This window comes from Glycine soja, chromosome 16 (assembly GCF_004193775.1).
Source record: "Glycine soja cultivar W05 chromosome 16, ASM419377v2, whole genome shotgun sequence".
Lineage (NCBI taxonomy): Eukaryota > Viridiplantae > Streptophyta > Magnoliopsida > Fabales > Fabaceae > Glycine > Glycine soja.
The window spans coordinates 27,492,877-27,507,284 of record NC_041017.1 but is presented as its reverse complement, the minus strand read 5'-3'; the positions used below and the strand labels follow the sequence as shown (position 1 = coordinate 27,507,284).

General features: G+C 28.4%; 1 long non-coding RNA gene across 1 annotated transcript; it reads left to right on the top strand.

Annotated features, from left to right (window-relative positions):
- Positions 1-11,652: 11,652 nt before the first annotated feature.
- Positions 11,653-14,135, top strand: LOC114389311. Its single transcript, XR_003661744.1, has 3 exons — positions 11,653-11,768; positions 13,323-13,436; positions 13,632-14,135. It is a non-coding gene; the product is annotated as an uncharacterized LOC114389311 (long non-coding RNA).
- The last annotated feature ends 273 nt before the right edge of the window (positions 14,136-14,408 follow it).

Here is a 14,408-nt window from a genome sequence, read left to right as displayed (position 1 = left end):
TAGGAGATGTGAGTCTCTGGGACAACAAATATTATTGTTGTATTGTGTAGTCTTTGTTTTTTTTTTCACTTTTCTATGTTTCAAACTTTCAACTGGTTCCTGGTGTTCTATCATTTTATGGTCTGACTAGCTAGATCAAAAGAAAAGAAATGGCTAAGATGTATGAATGTGTGGATTCATTGGAGGAAAAAATTGAAGAACTTTGAACCAAGATGGGGCATATCACATATGGAGGAGAGAATGGAACCTATGGAAGAGAGGCTAATTAAGGAAGGAAATTCTATCTCCACACCACTTCCATTCTTCAAATTCTATAATCAGATACAACATTGAATGCAAAAAGGCTCTCAATTTCATCAATTACTATGAAGGCAAGGAACACCAGACCTCTCAAGAAGGCTCTCAATATCCCTGAATTCTTATAATAACTTTTTTTGTTTTTTGTATATTTCCTTTTACATTAACCAAAACTATCCCTCCATTTGATACCACAGGGTTAAGAATTTATCTTTGTTTTAGTTTTTCATGTCTTTTATTCAATTTATTGTCTCTGTCACTTGATGCTTGAGTCAGGTAGTTACATCAGTTTATGTTTCTCTTTCACTTCATATTAAGCATCATGACAACTATGTTTATTTTTCAATGTTTTAATTTGGATTTAAAATATCAGCAACATTTAATTTGGATTATGTGCAGATACCAGATATTGGGAGTGCTTCTCCTAATTCAACAAATCAACGTGGTATATTTTTTGTTGAAAGGGTCATGCTAAAGTATAATATATCTACAACTAGGTATCCTTTGTGACCCTATTGTTTTATTTTTTTTTCAATTAATTATTTCATAAACTATGAGGTTATTTTCTTTGTTTCTTTTGATGATTAATCTCTCACATATTTTGGATTTGATCCATTTGGCTTTTTGTTCCGGTCCTCTTTGTATTTGCAGTGAAAGCGGGTTACTATTCTCTACTAATATCATCTCATTTTTATCAACCACCTAAATTTCCTATGTGAATTAGTTAAAGCCATCAATTTTATATATTTATGTAGTGTGGAAGAGGCGAAGAAGAAAATATATGCATGCAATACGACAACTACTTACATAGACTTTCAGGTAGTCGTGACAAGAGTTCAAAAAATTTAAAGACATTTCTTCCTACTTTCAAATTTTGTGATCCATCAGAGAGAATAGAAATTGCTGCATGTTAATTAACAGGTCTTCCTAAATTGTCATATCCAATTAAGTTTTTTTTTTCTCTCTTCATAAGAATAAACATGCTTTTAGTTTTAAAAAATTTATTATTTTTTTTAAATAAATAAGTATTTTTAAAAAAATAGTTTTGTAATTCTTTTAAAGAAAACAGAATTTTCTTAAATTTTAGTATTCAAGGTCGAGAATTTATATTTGGATTGTTATTGTTACTATAAAAATAATTTCGGATAATCTTTAATTATATATGAAATAATCTATCTCAAGATCTTTAAAAACAGAAATGTCATATCCTGGATACACTTTTTTTTTTCATCTTATTTTTGGTTATACTCCTTTTCTTTTTCTTTTATGATAGTTAACTTTTGCATTTTTTTTTAGGGACTAAACATCAAAATTCATCTAGTAAAATACACAAAACAAAACATCAACATTCATAATATATACATGCATGAAACCAGGTATGCACTATTTTTTTTTTTCTCTATTTCCTTCATCTACAAGTTGTTTTTTTCTTTTCTTTTTTCTCTTTTTTATGGGATTTCCTTCTTTTCTCTTATTCTTTTTGTTTCCTTCTTTTTCAGTTTACAAATTTTTAAAAATTATTTTTTCTTACTTATCATACCCTTTCTTATTTTCATACGTGACCATGATGCGAAGCTAAAAATGGGTAGTTACAAACCTTGCTTTGCAATTTACACAATTAGTTTTAAATCAGTTTTAGTTTCAAATTTATGCTGCGTTTAAAATTTGGTTTAAAATTTATGCTTCGTTTCAAAATAAATTAAAATTATCTTATTTTCCTGTTTTGATAATTTTATATATTTAATAAAATAAATTATTTTGTTTTCTGGTTTTAGTATTCTAAAATTTGTGTTTCTTCTTTTTTCTTTTATTCCTTTTTCCTTCTTTATCCTTTTTTTTAAATAAAACAAAATTAAGGATTTGTTTCTTATTTTTAAAAAAATTGTTTTTTATCATGACCTTTTTTCTCGTTCTTTTTTATCATAATTTTTTTCCATGTTGGAGTGAATATTTCTTTAAAAAATAAAATTAATGATATATCTACTTCTTATATTTAAAATTTATGTTTTCATTTTATTATTTTTTAAAATTATTATTCAGTTTTAAAAGTTTTTAATAAATTCTTTTATGTTTACGATATTAAAGTATTTTTTTAATCTTAATTATCAAAACTGTATGCCAGCCTATGCATTTGTTTGCCTCCTATGTCTATGAGAATAATTGGATAACTTTCTGGTTCTAAAATACATGCATGAATTTTTTTTTTTCTGATTCTTAATTATATATGATTATTTTAATCAATGGATGTAAGTTTCAAGACAGAGGTTATCAAGAACCGTGAAGTGATTTTTAGAGTGATCTTCTCAGCACTTCTTGACTCATTGTTAATTTTATAAGTTGTTAAGAAATTTGTAATTAAATTTTGCTTCCGCAATTTATTTTTGTTTTAAATTTCAAATTCAATATTACAGAAACTTTTTATTATTATTATTATCTAAAGCTTATGTTATACAGATTAATAATACATGTTTGATTTATTATTTTATTTATGTATGTGTTAGATATAGACAATTAATTACTATTTAATATTTTGTGACTTAAGTAAATGACAGAAACAAGATAATAGAAAGAGGAGTAAATAGACATAAAAAAATATAAAAGATTGAATACATCAAGAGAAAAACAAAACGAAAGTTATTTTTGCATAAAAGGTATATAAAAATGATATATAGAAGAAATTAATAACTAAAATGTTTGTAATTGATTTATCTTTCAAATAAATTTAAAATGACAAGGACTCTAAAATCCATTTGAGATTTTCTTACATTTCTCATTTTCTTTATTTAGTCAATTTTATCCGTAAATTAATAAAAAAATTATCAATTAATATCCTTCCCCTACTGCTCAAACGTAACCGCACACTAACACATGATCATTCAGGTTTTTCCCCACTTGCAAACCGACACACGAGGCCACCACCATACCACATCCCATTTCCTACGTAGTAACTGCACTCTCTTTTTTTGTCTTCTTCTTCTACGGTTTTTATGGCTTTTCTTCCTTTCTCTCTTCACTTTCTTTCTCTGAATTTTGTGCACTTAGTCTCAATCTCAGCTATAACTCTCTTTTTCTCTCTTACTCTAGGTTTGTTACTCCTTGCCTCTTCTTCAATTAGTAACAGTTTTATTTATGCTTTTAACTTTCTTTTACTTTCCAAATTTTTTCATATTCCATTCAGCCATTTGATAAATTTCTCAGATTCAATTATGCTATTATGGTAACGCATTCTTATGGGCCTGATCTTCGGAAATATATCAATGTAATTTTTTTTATGCAGCATGGATATATATATGTATATATATGGCATCACCAGTCACATTTTCATCTCCGTCTAATTAATGCTGTTCCTGAGTTTGATTTTTACCGGAGTCAATTATCTCTTCCTTTCCCTTATGTGGTTGGTGTCCCTTCTATCTATATATATTTATCCAACTTCAGATTTTAGGTTCAATTTTGTATATCAACAGTTTCTGGATATAATCTGCTACTGTGTTTTGGTGTAGTGTTGGCAGAATGGTGCAAAGATGCATGGTGTTGTGTTGCTATGTACAAATGGAGTAGTAGCATGAAATGTGCACTAATCTTTCTACCTTTTATTTCTTTTTAGTATTTAAAATCTCACTAATCAATCTACTTTCACGTTGTGTGAAAAATGGCCAAAGAACACCTGCTAACAACCGATCTTCTGCACCGAAGCCAATTTTCCGAGTCCACTCTCCACTGAGAGGAATTTAGATGCCACTAGTAATAGACTTGTGGAAACAATGGCGTCGTGGTGAGTGTGTATCTGTATTTCTATTTGTATTTTTTTCACTAAAATTAAAATAGTTTTAGAATTTATTTCATAATACATTGACGTGTATATTTAAATATTAATTTAATATTATTCTGCAACTCTTTTTTCTCTTTTAATCGTACAACTTTAATACATCTATCAGTTAAAAGGATAAAATTAAACTACAAAAACAAAGGTGAACAGAAATACAAAATAATTAAACTAAAGAGAAGCAATACAGTAGTTTTTATTGATCTAGCTCCCTTGTTATTTTTTCCCTTGGGGTGTGTGTGCAGTAATTGTTCCAATCTTTTTCAAAACTTCCCTCTCTCTTATTCTGTGTCCTCATATCATGTTTATCTACCCGTCATGCATGGATTTCTTCTAACTCAGTGCATCACACTACAACAATACGTTCTCAATCTTAGGTATGATTCTTCTCGATCTTTTTTTTCCTTCTTCCATTTATCCACACTCTATTTCTATGACTACTACTTACTTGAAACTCCGTTTCTCATTACCATCTACTCTGTGTAACCTTTTAGTTTTGTCCCTCCCATCTCAATTAAAAAAGCATTTTAATTTTTCACATTATCGGCCTGCTACTCCAAATCAGTCGATCAAGGTGCCAAATTTCAGATCAGGTACTTGATTTTCCTTGAAATTTAATCTCACTTTGTAAAATATGAGTTATTTTTGTTTTTATTTCTGATACATTGTACCTTTTCTCTCATTAATTCATATTGCAGTCAGGTTAAAGTTTTAATTTTTTTTTTAATTAATGATAATAGTTTTTAATTTTTCACTTAGTGTGTGTATACATATATATATATATATATATATATATATATATATATATATATATATATATATATAGTTGAATTGGGAAGGAGGATTCACATAAAAATTCAACCTGAACATGGATTGTAAAAAACCTGAGTGTAGATCCAGTTTTTATACATCCGTATGCTAAGTTGATAGCTTGTGAGCTTTACCCTTCACCATTTTCTTAGTGATTTTGGTTGAAGGCTGGAGAGATTTTTTGGTTGAAAGGCTAGTTCATTGTTAAATGAAATGTTGTATTATTCTATGAGATTATGTTAATTCATGTAAATGTGAAAGTAGGAATAGATATGACTTTTCGTCAAGAAATATAAGATGTGGATCTTCTGATCATGAAATGTGACCTTTCACTAGGGTCATGAGACGTGTCTCTGTTAAATTTCTTCGTTAAAAAACATGAGATGACATATAAATTGAACTAATATACATGTAAGAAAAAGAACAAAATCATAGAATTCACTAGATTCCTTGCATTCAAATCACTTCTTTTCTTTATGCGTAAACAGAAGAATTAAAAAAAATTCAATAGCCGATCCAGTTAGTCCATCATATCGAAATTGTAATTGGCCCTGACGTCATTCTCTTGGCGTTAAACTGGATCAACTGATAAACTCAGCCCATCTCTAGACATTATTTTCCATCACACTACTAAAAAACAGTCTTTTTTACATCATTCTTTTACCCATTCTATATCAAGTTGAAGTTAACATGAACACATTGTCCCATTCATAACATTGGCCTACACCCTCTATCCCATTCATTGACACATACACACTGTTTCATGCACTGACACACACAACTCAATGTTCAGCTATCCATTATTTAAATTAAGCTACAACACATTACAAATTGGAAACAATATCCCAAATGTGCAGGAGTAGGATTGAACCTTGAGACTCGATCGGAAACTTAAAAAACAGGCTATTACACCAAGGTTTTCACTAAATATAATTATGAGAAGAAAGAATTCAATTATTTTAAGAATAATTCTAAAAGAATTATTTCTCATTTTTATTATTTTTATTTTCTTAAAAGAATAAACATATTTGATTGCGTGATTTTTAATTCAGGGAAAAGGAGTAGTAGGAAATTATTAGAAGAAATCATCATATAATAAATAATATCCAGTTTTTCCAATTTTTGTAGATTAACGATGATGATTTCTATGTATTTGTGTATTGTTCTTATAATTCAGTTTTATATATAGTCTTTTCTATCTATGAATTGTCAGTCATTGAGCAGAATGCAGAAGAAAAGGGGTTTAAAGTTGCTACGTTTTTCCCTGACTTTAAAAAATGATTATTCATCTAGATTTCTTTTGTTAGTAGGATCTCAATTATGTTATGATTGTTAACATATAATATTCATTAATTTCTAGATGTTGTAAGTTCTAACAATGTTGAATTCTGTACTAAGAGAGAAATTTGATATGTTTTTTTTTCTTTAATTTTCTTATTATTTTTACATTCTGTAAATAAAAAAATTGGAATATTTTTGTATTATTTTGTTTTCTCCCTTTTTTCTATTATTATTAGAAAATACTGTTTCATATTTCCCCACAAAATTAGTTTTTAAATAAAAAATTAAAAATAATAACACAAATATATACACGTACCTGGAAAATTTTGTTACATGTGTTGTAACATCAAAAATTAATTTATCAATTGTGAATGTATTTTTCCTATTTTCTCCTTAATTTTATATGCTACGATAAACATGTTTAATTATATGCTTTCTTTCCTTTTCTAACCAAATTATTAATTAAAATATTAAATATAGTATTTTAATTTATTTTATTTAAGCTTTGTATTAAATTATTTGAAATAATAAAAAAAATTGGCCTTTCGTTTGATTTCATTCTCACTCTTTCAAAATTAGTTATTAATTAAATATACTAAAAGTAAAAACATAAATGAATAATAGAGGCATAAGATTAGAAAACATTAAACAAAAATTAATATACACACATCATCAATACATAATAAGGATAATCATTATCTTATATGAGTTTTAATATAATAAAAATATTAAAGCACAATAGAAATACGAACACATAAATGTGACAATATTTAAATTTTCAATAATAATAATAATAACATCATATAAGATGAAAAATACAACAAAACCATATACAAAATTAATTTAAATATGACCAACAAATCAAAATGTTTTGATCTAACATTTCAAAAATGTTGACATGAAGGCAAAATCAGATCAATGACTGCGGTACATTTCAAGTTTTAAGTTTCTATCTAACGGCTCAAAATATTGAATGGAGGAAAAATTAGATCAGCTGTTGCTATCAAGTTAAAATTTTGATCTGACGATTCTAAAAACTTGAAGTGAAGTTTACTAAAATAAATTTTGGATTTTAGTCCTTAAAAGAAAGGCTTAACATTTTTTATCCTGTAATTTAATATTTTTTATTTTCATAGTAATTTTTTATTTTAGTCCTCGCAAAGTATGCTTGTTTTATTTTCTATCCTTAAAATACTAACTAAAGCGCTTTATAACAATAAGAAAATATTTTAAATGGTAAAAAAAAGTTATCTAAAATGTTTAAAGGATGAAAAATAAAAAACACATTTTGTATAGAATAAAATAATTTTTTAAAGGAATGAAAATGAAAAAAGAAATGATAAATTATAAGGAAGAAAAATGCATTTAAACCTTAAAAAATATTGATTGGTTAATGTCCATGAATTTTTTTTGTCGTCATTACTTTGAAAATTTAAAATTTAAGCATTTTTAAAGTATTTGTAATTAACTATAAGAGTGTGTTTAGATGAGGAATTTAAGTAGGAAAAGTCATTTTTAAAAGGATTTAAATTTAAGCAATTTTAAAAATGCTTGAATGCATTGCTAAGTACTTATAAAATGTTTTCCCACTTTAAAATATAAAAAAACCAATTCATCTTTAAAAATAGTTAAAAAAAATTGAAAACTAACTAAATAATAAATACACTAACAAAACAAAGTATTAAAAATAAAAATTAATAGTCACAGTTAACCATTTTTAGTTTTTTATAACAGTTTAAGTATCGTAAATTTAAAAAATTATGTGACACAAAAAAAATTTTCATTGCGCATCTATCAATAATATTAAAATTAAATTTTTTTTTAACAAAAGCAAAACTTTATTATTAATATCAGGCATAGCAAACCCAGGGTGTACTAAACTAAAACTATCCCCCAATCAACAATACATGAAAAAAAAAACAAAGAAATGTAAAACTTGCTGAATATAGGCTTTTTTTTTTTATAAAGAGCATTCTGAATATAGCCTTAAATTAAGAGGTCCTTAAATTAAGAGGGTATTTGGATGAGAAATTTAAAATAAGAAAAATAATTTCTAAAGGAATTTAAAAATTTTATTTTGAAATTTATTGTTTGAATGTTTTATTTTATTAAAAGAATTGTATAGAATTTTAAAAAGGAAATTTTAATAAACTAAAAATGTGGAATTGTAAATGCCATTTTGAAATAGATAATTCTAAAATTCTTTGTCACCTGAATGCCTCTCTCTCTCTCCCTAACACTCTTAGTCATTCTCGCCGCGCTTGTTGTAGTTTGCTCGTTCTTGTTCTTTGGTTCGTCTCTCTCACTCGAACTCTCTTTCTCTCTTGATCATCTCTTTTTCCCAGGGTTTGATTAGGGTTCTTCCTAGGTTATGATTTAAGTTTAATTCCCAATGTTTCTCACTCTTTCTGTGGTTCTTTTTCTCTCTTTCCTCGTTTTTTCTCTGTTTCTTTCTCTCTCTTTTCTCGCCCTTAGGTTATCGCGAATTATATCCCTCACTTGTTTTTCTTAATTAATTGTGCACCTTCAAGTTATTATGTTTTGTGTTTCGGTGGAACAGGTGTGGAGAATGAATTTGCTGGTAATTTATAAAATTTCATGGTATTATTCATTGTCTTGTAGATGAATCCCCATTTTTTCATTTTTGAAGTAATTGTTGTGTTGCAGAAATAGGGATAGAAATGGAGAATTACATTGAAATGTCAAGAGACACCGATCCTATGATAACTTACATTGTCTTGTCTCACTGCCTTGTGCTTTCCTTTGTGTCTTTAATTTCACGACTTTATCTAGTCTAGTGATTTTGTAGGGTATAATTGTTGCATGTTTTTATGACAATATTAATGTACACTTAAAATTTTATTTGATTTTCTATCATATATTTCAACTTGGATGCTTAATTTTGCTATACTTGTTTGAAGTTGTGTTGGTTAAGGGTGGTTTTGTTCTTTCTCTATCTCATGCTTATTTATTCAATTATCTCTTGTAATAATAGCTTGATAATTATTATGCATACTTAATTTGTATATTTAAATCATATAGCAGTTATCTAATTTTCTCTCTTTTAACACTTTTTTTGATCTAAAAAGATAGGAATTTAGCTTCTTGATTTTTTATCCAAAAAATGCTAAAGTTAGTAAATTTACAATGTTTTGGCTTTTTTTTTGTAGAGATTGACACGGTAGGAGGTCTGGGAGAGGTTGAAGGATTGGAGTAGCACACTTAGTGCAAGGAGCCAAATTAGAGGTCAGTTGTATCATGTAGACATGTTAAGCACACACATACATGCTTAGCGCATAGTCATTTTCAAAAAACATGATTATGCAACATTTTGAAGGATAAAAGAGGGGGAGCACTCTGCCATTCAAACATACAAAAAGTATGGCGTGAAGGGACATAAAACCCACTCACTAGAGCTCTTCTTCTTTAATTTTCTCATTTCCTTTGTTTTTTTTTTAGCCTTTCATGACTATGAGGGGCTAAATCACCCATTGTTGGGGGATTGACAACCAAACACTCTTAATGTAATGATTCTTATTATCCATTTAATGTTATTTCAATATTATTTCTTCTTTTCTGAGTTTATTGCCTTGTTTATGGTTTGATTACCCATTCACATGTATGTTATAAAGTTTTAATCATTATGAAATGTTTGCATCCTAAGAACTTGAAAGAGCTTCTAGGTAATTCATGTCTAGGGATAGAATGATGTTATTTAGCCTTAATTATGCATCTTCATTCTTTAAGCAAATGATTTGATGTAGCTTTTAAGGGATTAGGAGTGAACTTAGGTGATTTAGGCTTTTTCACATGAGGAATCATGGTTAGGATAGGTAGTTTAGTGGATGGAGGTATTAGTCATAATAATGTTAAATGGCGAAAAATCTCCAACATTGCATCAAGAGTAGTTTCGGTAGGTCAAACACCCAACATGTCCACAAAATTCTGCACCAAACAACAATTTACACCTCCAAGTATTTTTTTTTTTGTGTTTCTTGCATGTGCTTTACCTTGTTATCTTTATTTACAGTTGAATTTTACAATTATGCATTATCACTTGAAAAAAAAGCTAGTGTAATAATTTATAGGCTTAAAATTATATATATATATCTAATATAAACTTTGAGCACAGTTGAAGTCCCTGTATATTTGACACTCAATCTTATCATTTTAAATATTATTTAGACGAATTAATACACTTACAAATGAGTTAACATAACTATGTACATTAGATGATAGAAAATTCTAAGGAGTTATATATACAAAATAACAACATGTAATTGATTACTTTTTAGAATATGTAGGATGATAGTTATGTTTTTGCAAGGGATAAGACTAAACAAGTAGGGTCCATTTATTTAAAATCTGTTTTGCTACAAGGAGCATAGTTGGATTGAAGTTCGTTATAAAAAGGATGGAGGTTCTGATTATATCAAGTATATTAATTGGTGATGGTTTTGCTAGTGTCGAGGGTGTTGTTATATATTCTTGTTTCTATTATGCTCCTTTAACAAGAATGCAATTTATCTTTTGACAGATTTGCTCCATTCTTTTTTACTTTTGCTCCCTTTCTTCAAACAAACATGTAGGCATACAATAATACTTTAGAATCCTTTGTTTGTATATATCTGCAACCAGTGGATCATTTTCTAGCACTGTGTCTTTGCTCATTACTATATATATAATTTATAATTAGTTCTTTGCTAGTAAGACAGAAAAATGTATCAAAACCTAAAGATAATTAATATAAAAATTAATAAACATATCACATTTAGAATTATTTTTTACTATTAGTAAATAACATATTTTCTCATATATATATATATATATATATATATAAATTATAAAACTGTAAAAATGAAAAAAAAAGGTTAAAAGAAAAAATATAAAAGGAAAAAAAGAAAGAAAAACATAAAAAAAGAAACATTAAAAATAAAATCGTAAGGAGTGAAAGGAAAAAAATATAAAAAAGATTTATTTTTTTAAAAAAAGTAAAACGGGAAAAGAAGAGAGAGAAAGGTAAAAAAAAGTTAAAGTTCAAAATATTGAAAAATACGTTAACGCGCCTCTTTATATGTTTGAGACTTGGCAAGATTACTTTTATAATAATTATTATTAGGTTTAATTATTTATTTAATTTTTATAATTTTTAAATTTATTTCTTTTAATTTTTATAGTTGATAAGTAGATTTAATAATTAAATTTTTAGTTGCTAAAAATTTATATTTTAATTTTTAAAAGATTATCATTGTTAAAAAAAAATTAATTCATGGAATTAAAAAATTTAACTATAGAGACTTTTTAGAAATAAAATATAAATTTTGAAAAAAATTTACATATTAATCATAAGAACTAAAGAAGATAAATTTAAAAATAATAAAAAAATAATTAAACCTTATTATTATTAGATAAATTAGATATAATAGAATAGATTTATTACACAGCGCAATTGTACAAACGCTCACCATTGTGGCTTGTCTAGGTCTTCAATCGAACTCGCCAGGAACGAAACTTTCTCAGATTGACATACACCATGAAGGAAAGTGGTTTCGAGGTACTCTCCTTTCTCCAAAAATACTGTCTTCTTCACTGTCCCTGCATCGCCACACGGTTAAGCGTTGGTTAAATTTTCGATTCTTGAAATCTTCTTGGAACGTGTCTCGAAATATTGGGTCAGATTCAGTTGATTTATAGCCACAAGTTGTGATTTTTCGTTTCTTTTCTCTCAAATAAAGCATAGCAACGGGAGAATTTTGCTATCTTGCTTATATAAATTAGGTTTATGCATTTTAGTGACAAGGTATCGTTCTCAAGTTCTGTTATATCTTGCCTTGGTAAAATCCCATTGAGTAGAAGATCCAGAAACATCTTAGACTTTTCAATTGTTTCTATAAGAGTTTGCATCTAAAACGGCATGAGGGTTTTGATTGAAATTCGTTGATGTTAAGGTTAGGGGTTTAATTTCAGGCTATTAGTGCCGCTGTAGATTAAGCTAGCCTTGAATGTTCATGTAGATCAACCTCACTAGTGAGTGCTATTTTCCAAGGTTTTGCACTTTTTGAAGATAGTGGAGCTCCCTCTTAAAAGACAAGATGAGTCCATTTGTTATCGGGTTTTTATTATTATTATTATTATTATTGAGACCTGCGTGCTTCTCTTTTGTATAAAGCTATTGCTTTGATAATTCTATTGACATGTGAAGAAAACAATGCACCCTTGTGTGAAACTGAGTGACTGTGATTGATTCTGATTCCTGTTTGCTGGATGCATACTCCTGTTGTGGTATCTAATTTTCTCAATATGAATGTATATGAAGGTAGGAGAGTACACTTACCTAGCCATTGACTGGATATTTGTTTGATGGCTGTGTGTATTGATTTTTGTTTCTCATGTGAAGCTATCTTTTTTTTGGCACATCTTACGGTGTAGTTTTATGGTAGGAACAACAGAAAAAAGTGGGGTAGCAGAAAGAGTATGGTAAATTAAAATGAATTTGTGGTTACACAAGAAAGAACAAAGTAGATATTGATGTGATGCCAATCAAGGAGAAAATGACAGAAAAATAGGTAGGGTGGTTTGGATGTATGCAATGAAAACCATTGGAGGTACTGGTGAGGAGAATGGATTGCATAATTTTTAGTCTTGTAAAAAAGAGTAGAGGGGAACCAAGAACTTAGAAGGAAATTATTAAAAGAGATCTCATGGTGAATGATGTTCCTGAGAATTTCGTTTTTAAGTGAGTCCAATGGCTTCATATGATCTTTGTGTCTAATGTCACCTAATGAGATAAAGCTATTGTTGTTTGTGTGGTTTTATGGTGTAAAAACTAAAAACAAATGTTAACAATATTGCTTTTAATGGTATTCATTAACGGCAAACCATTCATTATAAGGGTTTGTTTGATTTCACATTTCATACAATATCCCTTGTTTGAACATTGGCAACAACTTCAGCATCTGAAATTCAAATTTGCCTGTGGTTTACTGGTTTTGGGAATACAATATTTTGCTTCCTTCTCCTGTGGCTTTCAATCTGTCCAGTTACTGTATATGAGGTTGTGTATATACTCTCCAAATCATTTATGTGAAAGAAGTGAATTTGGTTTCAGAATAATGATACAAAGCAAGCTGCTGCTGATGTGTTGTTTCTATATTCAAAATTTGCAATGGCATGCATTGGATGTAAGGCTCGTCCATGTGATTTGAGGTTTCATTTGATGAAGGTATGGGAACAAATTTTGCTCTTTTCTCATTAAGAATAGTGCTGAGTGTATTGTTATTTGTAATATGCCAGTATAATGATTCTGTATGTATGGCAGCTGAAGGAATTTTGTCTTGAGAACTAGCATGTCCATATTTTCATTGATCCATGCTTTGTTTTCTATATGACCTTTAATGGATATTATACTATTTTTCAGGAGATTTCAGGTATGCCCTCTTCTCTAAATAGGGAGTCACCACAGAATGCAGCATCTCCTGATGCAATGGGTGAGTCATCCAGCACAGGAACAGCAAGACTTGATAGAACAGACAGTTTTCGTGCACTCTAGTTGAGAGTGGACTGTGACCATGTTTTTGGTTGGGGCTGTGGCATAGTAGGTGTTTGTGTCTTGGTAAAAGCACTTTTTTCCTGCATATTATCATATTATGATGCTATGCAGGCAGAATTATGTTTCCAATTACCATCTATGCAATGGCTCACAGATTGGTATTTGTTATACCAGTCAGTCAGTCATTTCATTTTAAATTTGTTGTAGTGTGGTTCAAATTTGGTTCGTTTCAGTAAGTAAATGTTGCTCTTAATCCTTCTACCTGGCTCGAGTATAATTACCTCTCATAAAGGATGTATGTAGTATTGTAGTCTTGTACCAAAAAAAAATCAGTAAATAAATGCATGTGTTCAATGTTTTTTTTTTGCTCAATGTAAGTTCAGCTTGTTGAACTTGTGTATTCATAGGATCTTCCAAGTTTGAATTCAGATTGTGTTCAGGCCGGGCAAGATGCAAGGCAAATTAGGCATCAGCCTAAGGCCCAAAAAAAAAAAAATTTTTAGGTCCCTAAAATTTTTTTATTACTAACTATTAACAAATTTTATCTGATCAAAATAAAATAATTTAGAATTTCTCTCTTCTCTAAAAATTAGTCAATCAATATCATCTTTCTAAAAATTAATCAATATCACAATTAATGTCATT